General features: G+C 38.0%; 1 protein-coding gene across 5 annotated transcripts in view; it reads right to left on the reverse strand.

Moving 5' to 3' along the window:
- Positions 1-6001, reverse strand: part of VEPH1 (ventricular zone expressed PH domain containing 1) — a 197987-nt gene extending 191986 nt beyond the window's left edge. For 3 of the 5 annotated variants that reach the window (XM_045197268.2, XM_045197273.2, XM_053918048.2), the window contains exon 1: positions 5730-5908. The gene's annotated coding sequence lies outside the window, so the exon portion shown is untranslated. The other 2 variants (XM_045197271.2, XM_024560285.3) reach the window with 2 other exon arrangements.
- Between the last annotated feature and the right edge of the window lie 17247 nt (positions 6002-23248).

The raw sequence follows: 23248 nt of genomic DNA on the forward strand, positions 1-23248 counted from the left end.
ACGATAAGGAATGGTTTTGTGGAGGAAACGGTGTTGGAGCCAACCTCTTAGAATATGTTTCATTCAATGCACATGTCCTGAGTATGCGCTAAGGCAGCTTCTTGCCTGGGGGCCAAGGTTCAAATCCCAGACTGGCCACTCAGTGGTTCGGGGACTTCTGATTCACACATTTTCCTTCCCTGAGCCTCAGTTTCTAGATCTGCAAAATGGGGTTAATACATGCCTAGTTTATCTCACCAGATTATTTTGAAGATCAAAGCTGATAACACACGTGAAAGAGCCCTTTGTGGAATAATGACACCGACCCTCGGCGTTTCGTGAGTGTTAACCAGGGGTCAGGCACTCCTTCAAGCACTTCCCAAGTATTGAGCAACTTAATTCTCATGACAATTTCATGGGACGAGACACTGATGTTCAGAGAGGAAAACAACCAGTCCAGGGCACATGGAGAGTGAGCTGCAGAGTCAGGACTGAAGGCACTTGGTCTTCCCAGACAAAGCCCACTCAGGGCTGTGTACAGTCCTATACATGACTGTGTGTGATAATTATTAAGCTGCCTCCCTTCCCATCAGTCCTCATTTAAAGAACATCCCACATGCTACACTGCGCCATCTTTCCTGGATAAGGATCAGCAAGACACGTTATTTATTTTTCAGCAGCTTGGGTCAATGTTTTGCTCCAGTGTCTGGTTTCTTTGAAACAACAGAGAAGGTCAGAGCCAGATCACATTCTTCCTCATTTCCTGGGAAACCCGCTGTCTTTATGAATGTCATAGCCCTGTGGTCTAAATGCATGTGGACAGAGGCACCCAACGATACACACACATGCACACACATATGCACACATGGGTGCACACTCAGATACTTTCTATACATGAAGCTCTTTGCTAGCCACTTTCTGCTCTTAGTTCTCTGACCAACCCTGCAGGTTACAAAGAGGAAACAGGACGATGAGATTAAACATCCTGTCCGAGGCTACGCACAGAGCCAAGATTCACATCCAAGTAGGTCAAAAAACAAAACACTGGCTTATAAAATTCCTTCTTACTCTCAACTTTCACTCTCATAACTCCCTTTCCTAATGTTACGGGAGCCTAAACTGAAGTCCACATTCTCCTTATTTAGTATATATTTCTTAAGCAGGTATTGGTTGACAAGCCAGGTTTCTGTAAGGAGACACAGACACCCCCAAAAGAGAAATGATTCTGCACCAAGCTGACACATTTCAGGGAGTCACAGCTCTCCCTCCCGGCAAACTCAGTTTACCTGCGTGCTAGTCCTCACAGGCGCGCTTGCGGTCACTTAGCTGTGTGTTTTGAGGCTGGGAGGGAGATTCGGGCAGCGGGCTCCCAGAGCACAGCGAGAGGAATCCACTCGGCTCAGTGAACCTGAAGTTGATCATTGTGGTGCCCGGTGCCGGGTGAAAGAATTCACGGAATGCAGCCCGATGCCACCGACAGCTCCAGAGCCGGTCAGGTGACAGGCTGCACCTCGCCCAGTGGAGAGAGAGTTACCTCTGAGTGAAATGCTCTGTTTCCTGGGGCGAAACATAAAGCCTGCTCCAGTAAAGTAGGGCCGTTTGTAACAGAGAAAACAAAACTCCCTGTGTTCATGAAAATCTATACTTGCCCTGGAAAGAATGGGGGGGGGGGCGAAGAGCCACATAGGAAACACAGTTTCAACAGCAACTCAAGCAGGTGACTGGAATGGCTATTGGGAGCCATTTCACAAAGCGGGGAGAAGAGAGAACTGTAACTTAATTAACACTTCCCTCCCTCTTGAGATTTCACACACGGGAGTTTGAAACACTGAGAGTTTGTCTCATAAGAGCCACAGCTCCTGCAGAAGTGATTTCCACCATTTTCATCTCATGGCTCAAATAAACTAATTCCTGAAATTCTGCAGCATACCAAAAAATATATATTTTTGCTGATCTGACAAAAAACTAGGTATAACTTTGATTCATTCACACCAGATGGCTATTGTTATGTTGGCTGTTGTCATTGTTTAATTTGACAGTCTAAGGGAAAAAGAGGTTAGTGCCCCTGACTAAATAATTTTAAAAATTCTGCATGTTTTAAAAACTCTTGCAGCACCTTGGTTGAAAATCGCTGCTCTAGATTAATACTGTTAAAAGTTTAAGGATGCAGGAAGTTGCTAATAAACAGAACAAACTTAAAAAAAATGCATACAGCAGGTTCTCAAATGATGTCCTTTCATTCAACATTGTTTTGTTATGACATTGAAAAAAAAATTCGAGTCCCAGCCGGCAGACACTGTGTGTGGAGTATTCAAGTTCTCCTCACGTCCGCGTGGGTTTTCTCTGGGTGCTTCGGTTTCCTCCCACATCCCTAAGACGTATACGTGAGGTGAATGGGCTTGTCTAAGTTGTCCCGGACTGAGTGTGGGTGTGCGTGTGAGCACCCCCCAATGGAAGGGCGTTGTGTCCAGGATAGCTTCGGCTTTGCATCCTGACCTGCAAGGAGAGACTCCTGCCACCGAAGACCCTGAACTGGAAAAATAGGGCTGGAAAATAGTGATCTGACTTGTTTTTATTAATCTTTCTTAAGTGTAGATATAGTTAAATTTATTTCAGTGTTTATTATTACAAGTGTTTCAGGTATTTAAAAGCTTGGTATATTTTTGTGACCACAAACTCAACTCCTGTTTACATCAATTAATCTATATGGAAAATTGGTTTTGTTATACCTCGTTTTGCTTAAAGTTGCAGTTTCCAAGAACCTGCTGATGATATCAAGTGAGGACTTACTGCACCCTCTTTTTCCCCACTTCATTTGCTAAAAGATTCGTCATAAAAATCTACTTGGACCAGATATATCAATTTGTATTTTAAATATTGCAGAGAATATGTATATCTTGCTTGACCTGTTGACACTTCAGAGGAGAAAAAGGTACTGAAACCCTCTTTTATGGTTTCAACAGTTAACAGTACGTTAAAAAAAAACACACCATGTTTTTAAACTGTGTAATTCTCTACCCATATTTTGTCTGTTCCTGTAGTGGGTCTACTGCCCATAAAAATCACCCATCTGCTGGCAAAGTGTATGGGAAGCTGTGCTATAGACGAATTCCTGTGTGTGATCACAGAGATGTGGACATCATGGCGGTCTTCCCAGAGTGCTACCCCGCAAAGGTGTGTGGTCAGGTAGCCACACGCCTGCCATTGAACCAGGTCATAGGCTCCAGGAGAATGACCTCCTAAACCTTCCTAGACATTTGGTGATCAATCGTATTTTTATGCCATCAACACATGGAGAAATGTCCCCTTGAAGAGTTTCTTTGATAAAAATAGAGCATCTGGTCACCTGTGAGTGGGTGTATTCTTTTACTGCTAACTTTTCTGGCTCACAGATAATGATAGCAACTCTTCTTTTAATGGATAATTTCTATTTCTTTAGCATTTCTTCATTTTTCATCCTCTATTCTTAATGGTTCTCATCACTAGATTTTATCTAATTTTCTTACATTTTTAAAGGAGTGTAGGGTCCAAGCTTGGACCTATGGGCCTCCAATTACAAGTGGGGACCTGGACACAGGAATGCCATTGCCTGCTGTGTGAACCCGGGCAGATTGATTAACCTCCCTGAGCCTCAGGTTTCTTATTCTCACCTGAGGGTTGTGATGTGGGAGGTTTACTGAGATTATGTAAAGCATTTAACACAGACCTTGGCAGATAGCAACCACCCAAGAAGTAACAGCAGTCACATCCTCAATAATATTACTCTAACAGGTCATTCTCCTGTTACCATGTCCCCATGCCATCCCTTTTACATAGTGATGCTCTGCTGTACAGCTACCTAACACGGAGTGCGCGTGTTAAAGACGCCCAGGTTCCTCCCTTTGTGTCATGTTTATATCCTACTCATGCTCTCCCTCAATCTTAAATCTGGGTACTTCATGACCTATCTTGAATGTGTCCCTGTTTATTTTTTATTTTTTATTTTTTCAAACCTATCTCGTTCCCCACCATGGCTAAACAGTAACAGTGAGGAGGGAGTGTATGATTCCCTTCAGGACACCAGAAGGAAAGTTCTTTATGGCTTTTCAAGGTGACCTACACTCGATGGATGCTAATAAAGCATTTTGCTGGTTTACACTGTTACACATCGGTAGATTCTGCTAAATGAAAGTACACGGAAACTCAGGAAGCCAATACATTCTGAGGAAATCATCCTCCAGCTTCCATCTCTGGGTTGAGATGTTCTCTGGTTTCTTCCCTTCTAGAATAACAATATTTATTTACACTATGCTTTGGACAACATTACCGTGCATCAAAAATTCTCATTTTATTCACCTGTATTAAAAATTCCCACTGACTGATATAGACCCATGCGGGTTCTAAAAACTGTCAATAAAGTTCTCAGATAGATTTTCCCTGGAAAGAAAAGGATTAAAGATTCTTTTCAAGGAGCATCTTTTTCACACAGTGTGAAAGAACTACAGGCGTTCCCATGGGAATTGGCCGCATACATTTCAGCCCTTCCCACAAGATGTCTATTGTTCCAGGGGCGTCTCTCGGTTTCCTCTGCCACCACATGTTGCTACACTTCACTTCCACTGAAAGCCTCTGAGGCTGGGTTATTCTGAAAGATGCTAAAGAACTCAGCCCTTGGGCTTTTTGCTAGGACTCATACAGTCTAAGTTTGTACTAGGCCTGTAAGCATGCAAAAAAAGAAAAAAAAGGTTTGGTGACTATTTAGGCAAGAATGCAAACCCCATATTTAAATTTGAATATGTACTGCAACTTATTGAAACACAAATAGATAGGAAACATTTTTCTTCATGGGGAATGTGGGAAACATCTTCAAATCTAACCAACTTTCTAAACCAAGAATTTGTGATCTGTCATAAGGATTTCATAGTGTATCCACTTCACCTGTAAAACTGGGGTTTTACAGGTCATATTTGCTCTGGAATTGATACACTCTTGCTAAAAATTTTCATTCAAATTTTATGGGTCTATTTTTCTAGAAAGCATACCCAAACTCTCAAATTACAAGAAAAATTCAATGTTAAATGTATCTTTATTTATATTTAAATTCCATATATCAAACAACTGCACAGTCAATTCAAATAATTCCTTAAGTATTTTTTCTATCCTTTCAGTTGAAAACATATATAAATATCACGAAATCCAATGATAGACTCCTATAGCACTTTGAAAGGACAAAATATGTATTCGAAAGAACAAAAAAGTGGTTAGATTCAAAAGTGCTTAGAAATTATGATTTCTAAGACACCTGAATGATGACAACAACAAACAGTAACAGTGACCGCCCTGCTCAGGGACTATAATAATGCTATTGAATTTTCTTTGAAAATTACAGGCAGGGTCAGTTTCTTTGCTGGTTGCAAAATGTTTCTTCAGGGAAACAAAAGCATGAAAGAGAAATGAGCCTAAACTATTATGGAGTGAAGAAAAAAATGCATGTCAAAGCACAATTTTCTGCTCCTGAGACCTAGAGACGTGTTTTAATAACCTACAGAGAGGTGGCCTTTTTTTTTTTTTTACACTAATAACTGAAAAGCCTGCATACATGGCTAGACACACAACTCCCACAACACTTCATCTGCATAGTCATCCAGCCCCTGGAAGTTCCTCTGCCCAGTTTGGGAAGCCCACTGCTCCTCTCACAGCAGCCTCAGACATTTACTTTAATGAGCTTTTGTTTTTGCTGAACAAAAGGACAAAACAGAGGATAGCCATACCTCTTAGCACAGGAAACTGGCCATCATAGGAAAGGGAAGGCAAAATGCTCGATCTGTAGAGCAGTTCGTCTGGAACCCAGGACCATGCTCAGAGGCAGCCCGGTAGCCCCTGTCCCGTCCAGTCCTATTGGCTGCAGCTGAGCTTCCCTGTGCTGCTGGTCAAGCCTGTAGCACTTGATTCCCTCCCCTGGACTCACCGTGTGGAATGGGGCAAATGAGTAACTTCTCTCTCCCAAACTTCTGCTTAGAGCTCACAATTGGCACAAAGCTTTACTTATTTCTACAGGAGATTTATAGAAGCTTCTTGGAGCAAATCAGTAGTTTGAAAGAATTAGATTTGCCTAACAAATTTAACTTCTGTTAATGAATAACTCACTTCAAGGAATGAAGGAAGTTTTAGGTTAATATCAGATGTGGGGCCTTTTATCAGGCAGGCATCAGTAAAAAGGCTTGGGGAGGAATGGAGAGAGGGAAGTGGTGGAACAAGATAGTGTTTAAGCCAAATATGATAGAAAAAAAAATACCACAAGAGAAGTAGAATGGCTAAAGGAGCAAAAAGTCTGAGTATGTGGTTGGTATGGTTGATGAAACTCTGAACAACTAAATGAAGCAGTAGCAATTTTTCCACGCTAGCAGCGTTCCTTCTTGCGCCCGTCTAAATTGCTAATTCATGTCCTTTTACCATCCAAATATAGAACTCCTCCTTTCAGGCATAATACACTAGGGATCCCTTCCGAGCAGTCCTACGTCTCCTTATATCTCTATCTCTTTTAAGAAGAATGCTCTTCAAACCTCTAATGCATAAATTAATTGGTGGTACCCAGTGGATTGTTATATGCGGAGGCTCTTCTCTCCCCTTTTAAGTGTATGACAAGGGCTTTGGCCCCTTATTGATCTGAGGTTTTGCCCACATGTAGAGTGATAGAATATTTCTGAGTCACTTCTAACTAGCTTTCAGTCAGACTAAGCGTGTGCATGTGGTGGGGAGAGTAAGACGTACAACTGGAAATGTCAATATTTCCGTGTCATTGGCAATCATGCTGACATGTCAATAAATTGCTGGCTCAATTAAAAGGCATATTCATGAGGTAAAAAGGACTTTCTTTTGTGTTTACCACCCAACATCCACTTATCCTACTTCTTGTAACAACTGTACCCAAGTTTCTCTTGGGAAACGATGTTCTTTAGGCAGAATTGACTCACAGAGACAGGTTGGGTCTTAGCCACTTGGAGAAACTGCATCCCTCTGACCATAGTGATTGGTCTCGGGGAGGCGTGTGATCCCTTCCATCCCAAGGAGAGCCATGACAAAGACGAACGTTTGGCTCGGATGGGATGGAGTCATTCCTGCTGGATGGATTTGATGACAGGAAAATATGAGGACTGGTTATTCTTGTCATTTGGCCACCAAGAAACCAAATCTTAGTGACTTCATTTGGGACCCTTAAACTAGCTACCGCTGAAGTTGATGAAGATCCACCCTTCACTGTGTCAATTCTTTACTAGCTTACATAATTTTAGGTTGGGTTTTTCTGTTATTTTCCATTAAAAAAGTTTTACCCGACAGAAGCAACGAAACTCAGGTTTGTGGGAAGGCTCTTCTGGGTCCCCACAGGGCAGCTCCTTGCAAAGGAAATGAACGAGGAGACTCATTAAGAACCAACTATGATAAATGAGTGCCTCTAATGACAACCACAGGCTTCTACCCACAAGCAGTAGAGGCCGGAAAGGCCTAGGAAATAATGTAGCCATTCAGTGTACCTTAAAGTGGGACTTTGCGAATTAATTCTTCTTAACCAACTCCATGTTCACTTCTTCAGTGCTTCCACTTTAACCACCCAGACTTGTTCGGCGGTTCTCAGCCACACACGGTTTGACCTCAATAAACCTGATGGTGGGATCCATCCATGCATGCACAATTTTCATAAATTCCTTTGGGTAATTAGTTTCACAGACTATCGCTCTATTTTTTTCCCCCTCTGCTCCTGCCCCAACCCTATCCTTGGAAAATTGGAAATAAAGAATATTCTGTTTAACCACAAAGTCAGACTAAGATGCTTCATTTACAGCGATGATATACATTCAAAAGCAACTTTAAATGGGTAAATTACGTATGAACACAGAGTTCCTGGATGATTTCATTTTCTGTAAGTAACTTTTCTCACCTGTGACAGTCCTCCAGGTACACCATTTCTGTGTTCGGCCACCAGCTTTGCAAGAGCCTATTACATACACAGAAAACCTCAGAGATATCCAGGAACTCTCTGGAAAACTTGAGGCCCAGAGAGCTTCATTGGTACATTCTATACAACACTTAAGAAATAAGCAATGCCAATTGTATACAAATTCTTTCAGAAATTTTATTTCACAATAAGAGGCCTTGAGAACGATTCATATATAAACTATAAATAAATACCTGTGCATGTGTGTAGTGGCGGATAGCATGCCGTCCCAGGCATGTGGCACATTCTGTTCATCCTTTCCTCTACCGATGAAGTCGGAAGTGGTATGCAGGGTTTTACAAAGAGACACGGTGTTGTTGGGGTTGAAAGGACACGTTTTTGGGTTCATCACCAGTCCTACCGCTTACTAGCCATGTGACTTTGGGCCACAATCCTAACCTTGTTTTTTTATATGTCAGGGTTCTGGGTTTTTTTTCTGTCTAAGGCAAGGATGTTAACTGTACCCACCTCCTAGAGTTGTTAGGAGGGTTATCTGGGGTAATGTTTGTAAAGTGCTTAGGACCAGACTGGAATGTAGTAAGTGCTGCACTGAGTGCTTGTTAAATACACACTAAAAGGAACATCCTTGTAAGTGCTTCCTGGTGCATAATTGCAAGAATTTATCTAGGATTCATACCAGAAGTGAAATTTCTGGGTTGGAGGGAGTGTTTGTTAAATACACACTAAAAGGAACATCTCTGTATGTGCTTCCTGGTCACAGATGCAGGACTTCGCCTGGGGTACATAGCAGAAGTGAAATAAATGACTGGGTTGTGGAGTATGCCCATTTTTCATTTTACTGAACACTGTCAGTGTCCACCCCAAACCGTCAGTGCCAACTAGTACTCCCACGAGAAGGGCGCATTTTGGTCACATGCCTGAAAACATTCAATATAGATTCCTTAATTTGATCTGTTAGATGAAAATGCTATTTTTTTGTATTAATTTGCCTTTCCAGATAAGTGATGAAATTAAACACATTTTAAATTCTGAAGTTATTCATAATTCCTCTTCTGTTAAATGTTTGTTTAGACTTGTATTCTTTCCATGGATTTGCATGGAGTGTCTTTTTCTTACTGATTTGAAGCAGTGTTTTACGTATTGTAGATACCAAGGCTTTGTCGGCCACATGGTTTGCAATTAAATTTAACTTACGTTTCACTTTGTTTTGGGAAGGGTATTTGCCATATAAAAGTTTTGTTTTAACTTAATTCAAAAATGTAATATATTCACATAGTTCAAAAATTAAAAATGCATGTATATTAAAAGGTACACAGTGAAAAGATACCCTCAATCCCCTGTTCCCCATCTACTTAGGTCCTGCCCAAACTTCGGTTACAAGAAACAACATATATTCTTTCAAAATTTCTTAATTCAAATACAAATATATACTTTATTTCCCTAATTTTACATAAATAGCAATTTGCTATATATGCTCAATTCTGTATAATTTCTCTCAGTTGCTTTAATCTCTTAATATCTTGATGCTTTTTCCATGTTGGCATGTAGAGAGCTTATTTTTTTAAAGCTGTATATTATTCTACTACATGAATATGCCATAATTTAATTTAATAATTGATATTCAGGTGAATTTGGCCCTTCTTCACCTCTAAAAATAAAGCAGTAAGTAAATAGGGAGGTTTTAGCTTTTAACATAGTCATCTTTCCTTTTATGGTTTATACTTTTTATTTCTTATTTAAGAAAACCTTTTCTACACTGTTCATAAAGATAGGTAATTCTATATTTTTTCTAAAATAGGTAGATTTTTTCAAATTTAGGTTTTAATGTAAAATTTATGTTTGTTTATAATGTGAGATAAGAATCTGATTTTATATATATGTATATACCAAATATATATGTAACGAATTTTTCTAACACAATTTTTTAGTCTGCTTATAACCCATCAATTTATGATCCCAGTGATTTATGATTTGTGAGACCAGTATCGTCTGCTACATTCCAAGTTTACATATATGTTTGGGTCTATTTCAAGAGCCTCTATTATGTCCCACTGGTCTGTTTGTTTTTCTCTGTGCCAATACTACACTGATTTCATAACCTTAGTTTTTAAATATGTCTTCATATTGTATGAAAAGGGTCATTCAAACATTGTCTTAGCAATTCTTTGACCTGTACAATACTTTGACCATATATATTTTAGACTCAGTTAATTAATTCATAGAAATGAATTTGAGATCTTGAATAGAATCAAATAGATTTGAATGGATTGTAATGAATTATATAGATTATTTGTGAAGTACTGATATTTTTAAATTTAATCTTTATTGTATTTTTTCCATTACCATTTACTGTCCTTATATGCCCTGCCCCCAAAATCACCACACTGCTATCCATGTCCACAAGTCCTTTTTCCTTTTTGCTCAATCCCTTTACCTCCTAACCTCCCTGCCCCCCGTCCCTCGGCCCCAACAGCTAGCTGTCATCTGCTCTCCCATTGTCCTTGTTAGTTCAGTTTGTTCATTAGATTCCACATATGAGTGAAATCATATGATATTTGTCTTTCTCTGACTGGTTTATTTCACTTAGCATAATGTTCTCCAGGTCCATCCATGCTGCTGCAGAGGGTAAAATGTTCTTTTTTATGACTGAGTACAATTCCAATGTGTAAATGTCCCATAGTTGTTTCATTCATTCATCTACTGATGGACACTTGGGCTGCTTCTTTATCTTGGCGATTGTAAATAATGCTGCAATGAACATAGGGGTGCTTATGTTCTTTCAAATTAGTGTTTTGGGTTCTTGCAGATATATTCCCAGGAGTGGGATCGCTGGGTCAAAAGGTAGATCCATTTTTAATTTTTTGTGGTATCTCCATACTGCTTTCCACAGTGACTGCACTAGTTTGCATTCCCACCAACAGTTCAAAAATATTCCCCTTTCTCCACATCCTCACCAGTGCTTGTTTGTTGATTTATCTATGACAGCCATTCTGATGGGTGTGAGATGATATCTCATTGTGGTTTTAATTTGCGTTTCTCTGATGATGTGAAGTTGAGGATCTTTTTACATGTCCATTGGCCATCTGTATGTCCTCTTTAGAGAAGTGTCTATTCAGGTCCTTTGCCCATTTTTTAATTGTGTTGTTTGTTTTTTTGGTGTTGAGTTTTTTAAGTACTTTATAAATTTTGGATATTAACTCCTTATCAGATGTTTCAGTGACTATGTTCTCCCATTCTGGGTTGTCTTTTTATTTTGTTGTTGATTTCCTTTGCTGTGCAAAAATTTGAGTTTCATATAGTCCTATTTGTTTATTTTTTCTTTTGTTACCCTTTCCCGGGGAGCTATATCTGATAAAAATTTTCTACAAGCAATGTCCTAGATTTTGCTGCCTATATTTTCTTCTAGAATTTTTATGGTTTCTGGTCTAACATTTAAGTCTTTGATCCATTTTGAATTTATTCTTGTCTGTGGTGAAGAAGGTGGTCTAGTTTCATTTTTCTGCACATATCTGTCCAATTTTCCCAACACCATTTATTGAATAAACTATCTTTAGCCCATAGTGTGTGCTTGTTTCCTCTGTTGAACATTAATTAAATATAAAGATGTGGGTTCATTTCTGGGTTCTCTATTCTGTTCCACTGATATATTTGTCTGTTTTTATGCCAGTACCAGGCTGTTTTAATTACTGTTGCCTTGTAGTATACTTTGAGATTAGGTAGTGTGATTCTTTCAATTTTGTTCTTCTTTCTCAGGATCGCTGTTGCTCTGTGGAGCCTTTTGTGGTTCCATAGAAACTTTTGAAATATTTGTTCTAGTTCTGTGAAATACATCATTGGAATCTTGACAGGAATTGCACTGAATCTACAGATTGCTTTGGGTAGTTTGGACATTTTAATGATGTTAATTCTTGCTATCCATGAGCATAGTATGTCCTTCCACTTTTTGGATCTTCTTCAATTTATTTCTTCAATGTCTTACAATTTTCCAAGTACAAGTCTTTTACATCCTTGGTTAGGTTCATTACTAGGTATTTTATTCTTTTTGAAGCAAATGTGAATGGGATTATTTTCTTAATTTCTCATTCTGTTAATTATTTGGCATATAAAAATGCAACTGATTTATGGATGTCAATTTGTATACTGCTATTTGTTTAATTCATTTATCAGTTCTGGTAGTTTCTTGATGGAATCTTTGGGGTTCTCTACGTACAGTGTCATATCGTTTGCAAATAATGACAGTTTACTTCTTCCTTTCCAATTTGGATGCCTTTTCATTTCTTTTTCTTGTCTGATTGCTGTAGCTAGGACTTCCAGTACTATGTTGAATAAGAGGTGAAAGTGGACATCCCTGTCTAGCAATCCCAGATCCTGGTGGTGTTCCTTCAGTTTTCTCCCCAGAATCACCAACCTCAGAGTCTTCTCAAATGTCTCTAGTCCACTCTGCCCTCCTTTTGCCAGCACCGAGGGTAAGTGGCTGCAAATGAAATTTTGTTCTTTGGCCCCTTTAAGAGGCTCTCTGCATTTCTAGCCATCTCTCCCTGGCAGACAGAAACCCTGCTGCTTTTTACAGCTGGATATTATCTGGGTTCCTTTCTGGCACTAGTGCTGTAGGCTGGGGAGCCCAGCTTGGGGTTTAGACCCCACTCTTCTCAGGAGGAACCCTCTGGCCACTGAAATATCCCTTTGGCACTTCAGCTGTTGCCAGTGGGAGCTCAGGCAGCCATCTCACATCTCCTCTGCACTCTCTACCAGTCACATTGTGGTGAAGTGCTTTCTTCTGTCCATGGTTACAAGGCTTCTGTCCAACTAGTGTTCAATTGGTTATTCAGGATGATTTCTCTACAATTTAGTTGTAATTTCAGATTGGTCCTAGGAGGAGGTTAATGTAACTTCCACTTACTCCTCCGCCATCTTGGATCCCTGAAGTACTGATAGTTTTCAATGTTAATTTATTTAATTTCTGAACAAGGTAAAATTTCTACTTATTCTAGTCCCCTTTTATGCTCTCCAATAAACAATTACATATTTTTTTCATGAAGTTTATGCACATACCTGTAGGGTTTTTCCCTAGGTGCTTACAGTTTAGTTGTTGTTGTATCTTTTTTTGTGTGTATGATTTTTTTTCCTATAATATTCTCTATTTTATTATTCCTAGTATGAGGGAACCTTGAAGATTTTGGTATATTGATCTTGTATCCACAGCTTTGTTGAATCCTATTATTAATTTTAAAGGTTTGTCTGTAGAGTTTGTTGAATGTAGACAATTCAGTCCTTTTTTAGGTATTGAGATAAAGACACTGAGCCTCCTTTTCTCTATTTCCAGTTTACCCTCTTCTGTTCCTAGGGTCTAGATCTTCAGGATTTCTACAGGGGTTTGTACAAGTCCTCTTTCCTTCCTGACAGGTCCTAGACTCTGATGTCTATTCCCTTTTCTCTGTGACTCTGTGAACAGTAATGCTCAATTTCTCAGCCTCTTAGACTTTCAGGTTACTTTTTGAATCAGAAAAAAAAAAATCCCACCAGGGAAGAAATGGCCCCAAAAGCCAGGTTCACCTCACTCAGCTTCCATCCTCCTCCACATCTTGGTTTACCAATACTATACGTCTTTTTTTGTCTTTTGAATGCTTTGAAACACATTTTTTTCCCAAACACTTAAAAAAAATTGTCTTGCCCAGGTTGCATTGCCCTCAGCAGATGGATTGGTTAGATCTATCTAGACTGCCTTTATTGGTGGCAGAAGTCTAAAACAGGTTTTTATCTGTAAAATGCATTATTTTTTTTCATAAAATCAGAAAATGAGTCTACACATGCAGTGAGAATGTACCAGAATGACATTTATGGGTTATGTTTGTACCATTCCTACAACCTTAGTTTTAAAGGTTCAAGAGTTCACTTTGTGAAGACATGGAATAAAGCAATAACGTGCTTTGAAATATGCCTGAACTCCAACTATGCTTTCCAGGCATATATAACTTGGTTCTTCATAAGTAATGGTATTTCAGTTGCCAGGAAACATCTTACCTATCTGTTTTGTCCTTGAGCCATCATAATAGATCTCCACCTAAATTTTCAAGGACAAAGCAATGGCTAACTTTCTTAACTGAAGGGGATTTCAGAAAATAACTAGTAAGGCTGATATGAAACATATGCTAAGAAGGTAAGACCATGAAATTAAATATTTTTTTTATGTTGGTACTATTGTCTTTATCTTTATTACCCTATAAAGAATGGTTTGTAGGCTGGATACAACCCCCATACCTAATGTGCTTCATTATTAAAACAACACTTAATTAAGTGGTGGAAAAAGCCAGAAACATGCTATGGTTTAAGGAAATCTCTTAGGTTATTTTCAGATGTTTCTAGTTTAGCAAAAGCCAAAGCATATTTTGTTGAGCACATTTTATTCCTATGTGTATTATAAGGAAAATCTAACCCATGTGTTTTATTTCATTAATATTTTGCCAAGTTAAATGGTCCTTTTGCAAGATATATATAATGTTAAGTTATTTTTATGAGACATTTTCCCTTGGATTAAGAATTCATATGTCACTTAAAGTAACTATACTTTGATCCAAATATCTTGTAGTTATGAAGTCAGAAACCCACAAAACTTGGGTGATTTCCTAACAGTGCCAAATTCAATATTTCATTTCTACTACTAACATCATGATTTTTTCATCACATTTGTCAATCAGCACTTTATTGAGAAAACAGCAGAGTTATTCTGTTTTTTAAGCCCTGCTTTTTGATAAATGCCCAAATGAGGCCATGTACCAATTTGACATGGGCCTCTAACTTCAAATCGTGGGCATAGATCTAAGTGTAAGGTTTGTATACTGACTGAATCCCATCTGCGGTTACTTAAGAGTGTGATGTAAGTCAGCACATCAGAGGGCTTGATGAATACTAACTTATGAGAGTGGCAAAAATGACAGGTGACGATATGGGCAACAGAAATTTTCAGTCAAAGCTGGTGGGAGTGCAAATTAGTAAGCTTCTGTAGAAAACAACTGTTATCTAGTAAAGTTTCAGATACATGTACCTTGTAACCCACTAATCTCACTCCTAGGAAGAGTCCCAGAGAAACCTGCATATGTGAACCAGGAAACATGCACAAGAAAGTTTATTGTGATGTACTAACAAAAAAAACCTAGAAACAACCTAAATATCAGTCAATAGAAAAAATCGCTAAGTCTCTTGTGATATTCATACACAATGTGATTGTGAAGAGAAATGGAAATGAATAAATTATAGTCATGTACATTATATCATGGGCAAATTTCAAAAAATGAGGGCTGAATGGTGAAAAACCGAGTCATAGTAGAAAAAATGCAGCATTATTGTATTTATATGAAGTTTAAAAATCTGTAAAAACAAAGAATTTAGTGTTTAGGAATATATACAAATATGAACACTATGAACAAAAACTATGAGATGATATAAATAGAATTCAGGATAGGCATCGCTTTGCATGGGGTAGTGGAAAGTGGAGGAGAGAGGATGTGGGAAGTGCTTCTAAGATTGCATTAGTATTCCATTTTTAAAAACTGTGTGTTTTGTACTCAAGTTCTTTTTATTCACTATTTTATACTTTGAAAATATGTTGTCACTAACATTTTATATTTATTCAACCTTAAAATTTTAATTTTAAAGTGCAATCAACATGCTGGACATACCCACTACTCCAACATACCCACTACCCCAATTCTCATGAAACTATGGCAGGAGATATATTCTGTCCAAGTTTAGTTATAGACTTAATGCTTATCTTCCTGTCCTGACTTAAAAAAAAATCTCTTTGGGTTCTTCCTACGTCTTATATAGCTGGGTTATTTCTTATGTTTTTGGATTAGATTAAATACTATCGGGCAGCTTTTGTCATTCCACCTATGTGGTAGTGATTATTCTATCAGAAAAAAAACTGTAACATGTTATAGAAGTTAATGTTTGACAAGTAAGTCTCAGTGGTGTACTGTAGCTGTCAGTGTAGCCCGCAGTACACAAGACACAATGGGCTAAATTCTGCAAGAGAATAGAGTTCAGTCAGGATAAGACTGAACTCTTTCCAGAATATAGAGAATCTGTTTATTGTGATAATCAATTATTCACAAATCTAGGACAGCCAGCCTTCTTCCCTTCCCTCCCCCTTCTCTACTTTTTTCCTTCTCTCTCTCCCTATCTCCTTCTTTCTCTTCCTTCCTTTCTCATTCTTCTCCTTCCTTTCCTCCTTCTTTCACCAACTGTATCAAATATTTGGTATGTACCAGGTGTCAAATACTCGTATATGCACTCATGCCCCGAATGAATGAATGGGATCTATGGTAGTGTATATACTGTAATGACACCTCCTTTTTCTCACTGGCACAGAATGACCCTTACTTGGTCAATCAAGTGATGCTTTCACAAATTTTGTCATGTTTGTTAGATGGATAATTGATTTTGTCTTTTTTAAATTGTGAGTCCTACAATATATACAAATGAGTATATAAAATGTATATTTCTACATATACAATTTAAGGGCTGATGAAAAGAACAATTGTGCTCTTCATCCAGCTACAGAAATAAAAGTTTACTGTGGTCATAATGTGTGCACCACCCCAGTTTTTCCTTCCTTTCCCCATCCAGAAATAATGCGCTATTAGAAGTGTAGACCGTCACTATCTTACTTTACTCTATGGTTTTATAACCTATGTATTTATCTAAATATTTTATTTTAAAGAAATATTTATTGGACCCTATAGTATCTATTCTGTTGTGACTAAGTGTTTTTCATCCGATATTTTGTGTTTCTGCAATTCACGCACAGAGCTGTGGTTGACTCACTTTTTACAGTTGCACATATTCCACTCCATGCCTCGGTCCCACTCTATCCTTTTGTTGTTGTTGGGCATCTGGCTTGTTCTATTTTTGCTGTTATAGTGAGTCTGCTCTGAACATTGTTATACATGTCCCCTGGCACAAATGTGCAAGTGTACATACTCAGGTATATACTTAGAAGTGGAATTGTTAGGTCATAGACTATGTGAATCCTCTACTATACTGGAAAATGCTTATTTATTTTCCTCAGTAGGGGTCCTGGTTTACATTCTCACCTGCAGTGGGTTAGAGTCCTTAGTTCTACATCATCATCAATAGATAATATTGCTTGACTTGTAAATTATATCTTACTCTGGTTTTAAATCACAATTTATTGATAAGCAATGAGTTTGAGCATCTTTCAATATTTATTTGCCATTCATATTTTCTTCTGTGAAATGCTTATTCATTACTTTTGCCTATTTTTCTATTTGGTTATTTATCTTTTTATTAATGATTCATAGGAGTTCTTTATTATATTTTTGATTAAAGTTCTTTTCCAGATATATGTATTTCAATATGTTCCCCAGTTTGTGGTTTGCATTTCACTCTATGACATTTTTAAATATCTTTTAATATCTTGATTTTAAGGTAGTCAAAATTATAATTCCTTTTCTTTATGCTCCGTGCTTTTTGTGTCTTGTTTAAGAAATCCTTCCCTACACAGAGATTATAAATTTATTCTCCTTTACCATCTCATGAAGGCTTTTTAAGTTTTGCATTTCACATTTCAGTCTTAATTCACATGGAGTTAACTGTTGTGTTTGGTGGCACGCAGGGCTCTGTTTTATCCCTGTATAGTCAACCAGTTGTCAGAGGATGATTTCCCTAGGAGTTTCTCCCTCCTCCAGTGACCTACACTGCCATCTCCATCCCCACCATTCCCTTCTGGAGGATGTTCTCTGTCTGAGTTCCGTGTGTTGTTTTCTTAGTGTTCAGTCTGTCTTCGCACTAACATCACAGTGTCTTAATTACCACATTTGGTAGCGCGAGGTGCCTCATCTTTTTCTTTTTCAAACTTATTCTTGCTATTTTTAATCCTCTGAATTTCCATGCACTCTTCAGTATCAGATTATAACTCGTAGGTAAATTTTATCTAAATTTTGATTGGGATATAAAATTTACAACTAATTTGAGGAACATTAATATTGATATAATATTGAATTTTTAAATCCATAGTATATTATAATTTCAAAATTATTTAGATTTTCTTTAATGTTTTCCAATAAATGAATTCAATAAATAAGTTGTACATTTTTAAAACATGTTAAACACCCTTTAAAATAACACTAATCTATAACTGATATACAAAACTGCACATATTTAACATATACAATTTGAGGAGTTTGGACACGTGCATGTGCCTTTTCATGAAACTGTCAGCACAATCAAAGTAATAGACATGTCCATCGCCTCCAAAGTTTTCCTTGGGCCCTGTGTGTTTGGTTTTGCTTTCGAGGTAAGAATACTTAATATGCGATATCTCCTCTTTTCAAAAGAACTAACATATATCATTTATTCACGTAAAAACACAGATTATGTTTATAAATTTTAATGAAAATGTTAATGTATCAGAATATTCACTGTCTCATATCCATAAGTTCCTTCCCTGTAAGTGAACCATGTGATAAGTTAACTTACAATCAGACTTTCAGTTTATAAACCTATAATGAAAACTCTTGAATCTTCTGGAAGTTCATGGCAGGTCGATGTGCTCAGTGTTTCCTTGCAGAGAATCTCTTCTAGGGGGAACAAAATTACCAAAAAGCTATGTGGTGAGTCTGGAATCTGAATAGGGGTTGTGACTGACACCAGTTGAGTATAATTGCATCAGTTTTCTTGTATTTATGGACATACCCATCAAGATGGGTAGTGAGAGAGAGTGTGTGTGTGTGTGTGTGTGTGTGTGTGTGTGTGAAGGTAGCCTGTCTCTTCTAGCCAGTGCATGTGTAGACTCTGCTAGGGTCTGCCTTCAAGAAAGAGGTGTTTTATAATAACAACACCTCATAGAATGTTTGTGAGGATCACATGACATAGCCTCTGTAAGCTGCTTACTGGGTATTTAATAAATATGTATTGTTTAAATCATGTGCATTCATTATTCCTTCTTTGTACCTTCCTTTTTGTGGTCTTTTCTGTGTTCATCATCTTACTGTCATCTCTGCCTTGGATGGCTACCCCATCTGCTGAAGGCTACCCTCTTTCTCTGTAGGTGTTGGTCTCCTCTAACTCTTTCTCTGCAGTCTGGGACAGGAGTCCTTTTGCCAGTTTAGGGAGTGTTTGCATCTCTCTGCTCTAATTTATTATTTATATATTTTAAAGTTAATTCTCAAATATCAACATTTTTCATTTCCAAGACTTTGAGAATTGTGTAGAACTTTGCTTTAGCATCTGCATGAACAGGAATTTTCATCATTTAGTGGGGAGGGCTGGCAGTGCCCAATACCCAATGTGTTGCCTGGCATGTGGTAAGCACTCAATAACCATTGTTTGAATTGATTATACCCCTCAAAAGCCCTTTCCTTGAGAGTAGGCCCTATTGACTTGACACGTGGGACAGATTTTGTAGCTGGATCTGTCTTTGTGGTGGGGACTGAATTTCCTGTGCATTATAGGATGTTGAGCAGCAACCCTGGCCTCTATACAATAGATGCCAGTTGCATGGAGAATTGTGGGGAAAAAATGTATACTGTGGGTCAGAATAGAAGATTGTGGGAGAGAATAAAGATTTGCAGGATGAAACAGGGAATTGTGGGAGACATAGGGAATAGTGGGAAAACAATGGAATTATGGGAGAGAATAGAGAATTGTGGATTAGTGCATAGAATTGTGGGAGACAAGAGATTGTCAGGGGAAAAAGAGGATTCTGGAAGAGAACAATTGTATGGGAGACAAAGGATTGAGGGAGAGAGTAGAATTGTGGGATACTTTAGGGAATTGTGGGAAAGCAATAGAATTGGGGGAGAAAATGGAGAATTGTGTAATAGGACAGGAAATTGTGGGCAAGCAATAGTATTGTGGGATAAAATTGAGAATTGTTGGACAATACCGGGAATTATGGAAGACATAGGGGAGAAGGGGACTGTGGAAGGGAACAAAGAATTCTGAGACAGTGCAGAGAATTGTGGGAAACAATGGGGAATTGTGGGACAGTTCATGAAATTATGGGACAACACAGGCTTGTGGAAAAGTACTATGAGAGAGAATGGGATTAGTGGGAGAAGCAGGGGATTATGAGGGAGAATGAGATTATGAGAGAAGCAGAGAACTAAGGGAGGGAGTGGAATTTAGGGAGAAGCAAAGAATTATTGGAGAAAATGGACAGTTGTGGGAGAAGGAGGGAATTATCTGAGAACACTATTATGGGAGCAGAGAACTATGAGAGAGAATGGGATTATGGGAGAGAATGGAGAATTAGAGCAGAAGCAGGGAATTATCTGAGAGGATTGGATTATGAAAGAAGCAGAAAATGATGGGAGAGATTAAGATTGTGGGAGAAGCCGAGATCTCCCCTCTCAACAAAATTTTTAAGTGCACAACACAGTATTGTTAACTGTAAGAACTAGTTGTAGCACATATCTCCGCAATCGGTTACCCTGCACGACTGAGACTTTGCACCCATTGAACAGCTCCGCACGCCCCAGCCCTGAGCCCCTGGGACCGCCATCCTCTTCTCTGCTTCTGTGAGTTCGACTGTCTTAGGTACTTCGTGTAAACGGAATCATGCAGGGTTTGCTTTCCTGTGACTGGCTTATTTCACTTACTTTAGTGTCCTTTAGGTTCATCCATGTTGTCACATATGGCGGGATTTTCTTGTTTCTTAAGGCTAAATGATGTCATTGTATGTATGTACCACATTTCCTCTATGCATTCATTCATCCAACAGTAGACATTTAAATTGTTTACATTTCTTGGCTATTATGAATAATGCTGCATTGAATGTGGGAGTACAGGTAACGCTTTGGCATCCTGATACCAGTTCTTTTGGATGTATATCCAGAAGTAGAACCTCTGGATCATATGGTAGTTGTACTTGAATTTTTTTAGAAACCCCCATACCGTTTTTCAGAGTGGCTACACCATTTTACATTCCCGCCAACACTGTATAAGGGTTCCAATTTTCCCTCATACTTGCCAACATGCGTTATTTATTTATTTTTTTGAGAATAGCAGTCCTAACAGGTATGTGGTAACATCTTACTGTTGCTTTGACTTGAATTTCTCTGATGGTTAGTGATGTTGAACATCTTTCCATATACCTGGTGGCCAGTTGTATGTCTTCTTTTGAGAAATATTTATTCAAGTCCTTTGTCCTTTTAAAAATTGGGTTATTATTTTTTTTCCTTTTTGTTGTGGAGTTGTTGGAGTGTCTTACATATTTTAGATATTAACTATTTGTTGGATATATGGTTTGCAAGTATTTTCTCCAATTTCACATGTTGCTTTTTCATTCTATTGTTTCCTTTGCTGTGCTTAAGCTTTTAAATTTCATGTATTCTCATTTACTAACTTTTGCTTTCATTGCCTGTGTTTTTGGTGTTATATCTAGGAAATCATTGCCAAGACCAATGTTGAGCAGTTTCCCCCCCATGTTTTCTTCTAGAGGTTTCACAGTTTCAGGTCTTATATTTATGTTTTTAATCCACTTTGAGTTGATTTTCATGTATAGTGTAAGATAAAGATCCAGTAATTATTTTTGTTGCTATTGTAAATAGTGAGAGTGTAAATTAATAACACTATTCTGGAAAACAGTGCAACACTATCTTATAAAGTGGAAGAGGAGCACACCTAGGACCTAGCAATTCCATTCTTAACTGTATCACCAAGGGAATCTCTTTCCCATGAACACTGGGGGATCTGCAAAAGCAGTATTCATTGTTCATAATGACAAAAAGGAACAATATAGTGGATAAATTATTATAATATAGTCAGTGGAATATTACACAGGAATGAAAATGAATAAACTAAATCTATGCATATTGACGTGCCAATACTAAACTTGAATGAAAAAAGCAAGTTCAGAATAATTCATATAGTGTGAGTCTTTGAAAGAAAAATGGAAGGACAGGAAATATTAGATAATATATTGCTTAGCAGTACATGCACACATAGTAAGATTATAAAGAAAGAAAAAGAAATGACAAACCTCAAATTCAGTAAAATAGGCACCTGAGAAAGGGAGGGAATGAGGTTGCTGTTGGGGAAACACAATGGCAACATCAAAAATATGAGTCATTTCTTATTTCTTAAAGTAGCTAGAGGGCACAGGTGTATCTTATTATTTTAAAAATATCCACAGGTGTGTATACATGTCATATAGCTACAGTATATATGCTTTTGATCATGCTGTACTTTATTAATATTAATAAAATTTCATTAAACATTTAATACCATTAGTTTTGGTAATTCAAAGAGTACTTTATGATTTTATGACAGCTGATTACTGTGTTAGTGCCTCAAGAGTGTGTTCTGGGTCTGAGCTTCTTTGTGTCTTTGTGTATGGTGAGGCAATGAGCTAACTCCAGTAATGTGTTTTTAGATCCCTTTGCCTGTGTATTACAAATTTTTGAAGTCACATTTTCTGATTGATCTAAGAGAGAGGGGCCTCATGCAGACATGGGTCCGCCCCCCCAGAGCAGCATTGAACAGTGTGTGACGTGTGTCATTGAAATGAAGTGTGGGAAAAAATTACCTGTTGACCCTCATCTTTTTTCTCTTCCTAGGCTTATGGCTGGAATACTTTCCTTAGTCCATCCAACAAATGAAAATGGGATAAGTGACAAATTTTGAGATTCTCCTATTATTTCCCTGGTTTACTCCTTTCCTTCATTATTCCTAATTTTTTCAACAGATACACAAGACTGTTTTATAGGCTGAACTGCATGAAACTTTCTTACTCAAAGAAAATATTCTAGCCCCAATTTTCCTAAACTCCAACCATTTGAACATCCCTTTCTGATTTTTGACATATCCATTCATCCCATGCCCTATTTTATATGTAGTATTTTTCTTTAAATTTACTTTAATTAACCTCATGTTGATATCTTTGCCCCACTCTACCAAATAATATTAGTTAAACCATGAAGTTGATGTGCTATTTCTATTTCGTCTATTATTCATGGAAATAGAATCATAACTATAATCATTTTTAAAAGTTTCTCCATATACCACATCTGACCGAAAGTCATTCTGGGTATGTCCATGTGCTACACTTGGGAAAAGTCTAATCAAATTGAGAAAGACAAAAAAAAAAAAAAGCCTACCTCTGTCCCGCATCCTCTGCCCCAACACTACGTGTTTAACAGAAGGGCAACCGGCCGCCAGCTCCAGCCTCAGCGTTCGCCAGACGGCAGGTCAGCTCCTTTGTCTGCAGAATGTTTCCCATTTGGATTTGCGTTCTGCCTTTTATTTGGGATTGCCATATTTCTGTGGTCCGCCTCATTACCGAAGAGGGTAAATTTATGCCCTGGGAAACTGACA

The sequence above is a fragment of the Desmodus rotundus genome, chromosome 2 (assembly GCF_022682495.2).
Source record: "Desmodus rotundus isolate HL8 chromosome 2, HLdesRot8A.1, whole genome shotgun sequence".
Classification (NCBI taxonomy): Eukaryota; Metazoa; Chordata; class Mammalia; order Chiroptera; family Phyllostomidae; genus Desmodus; species Desmodus rotundus.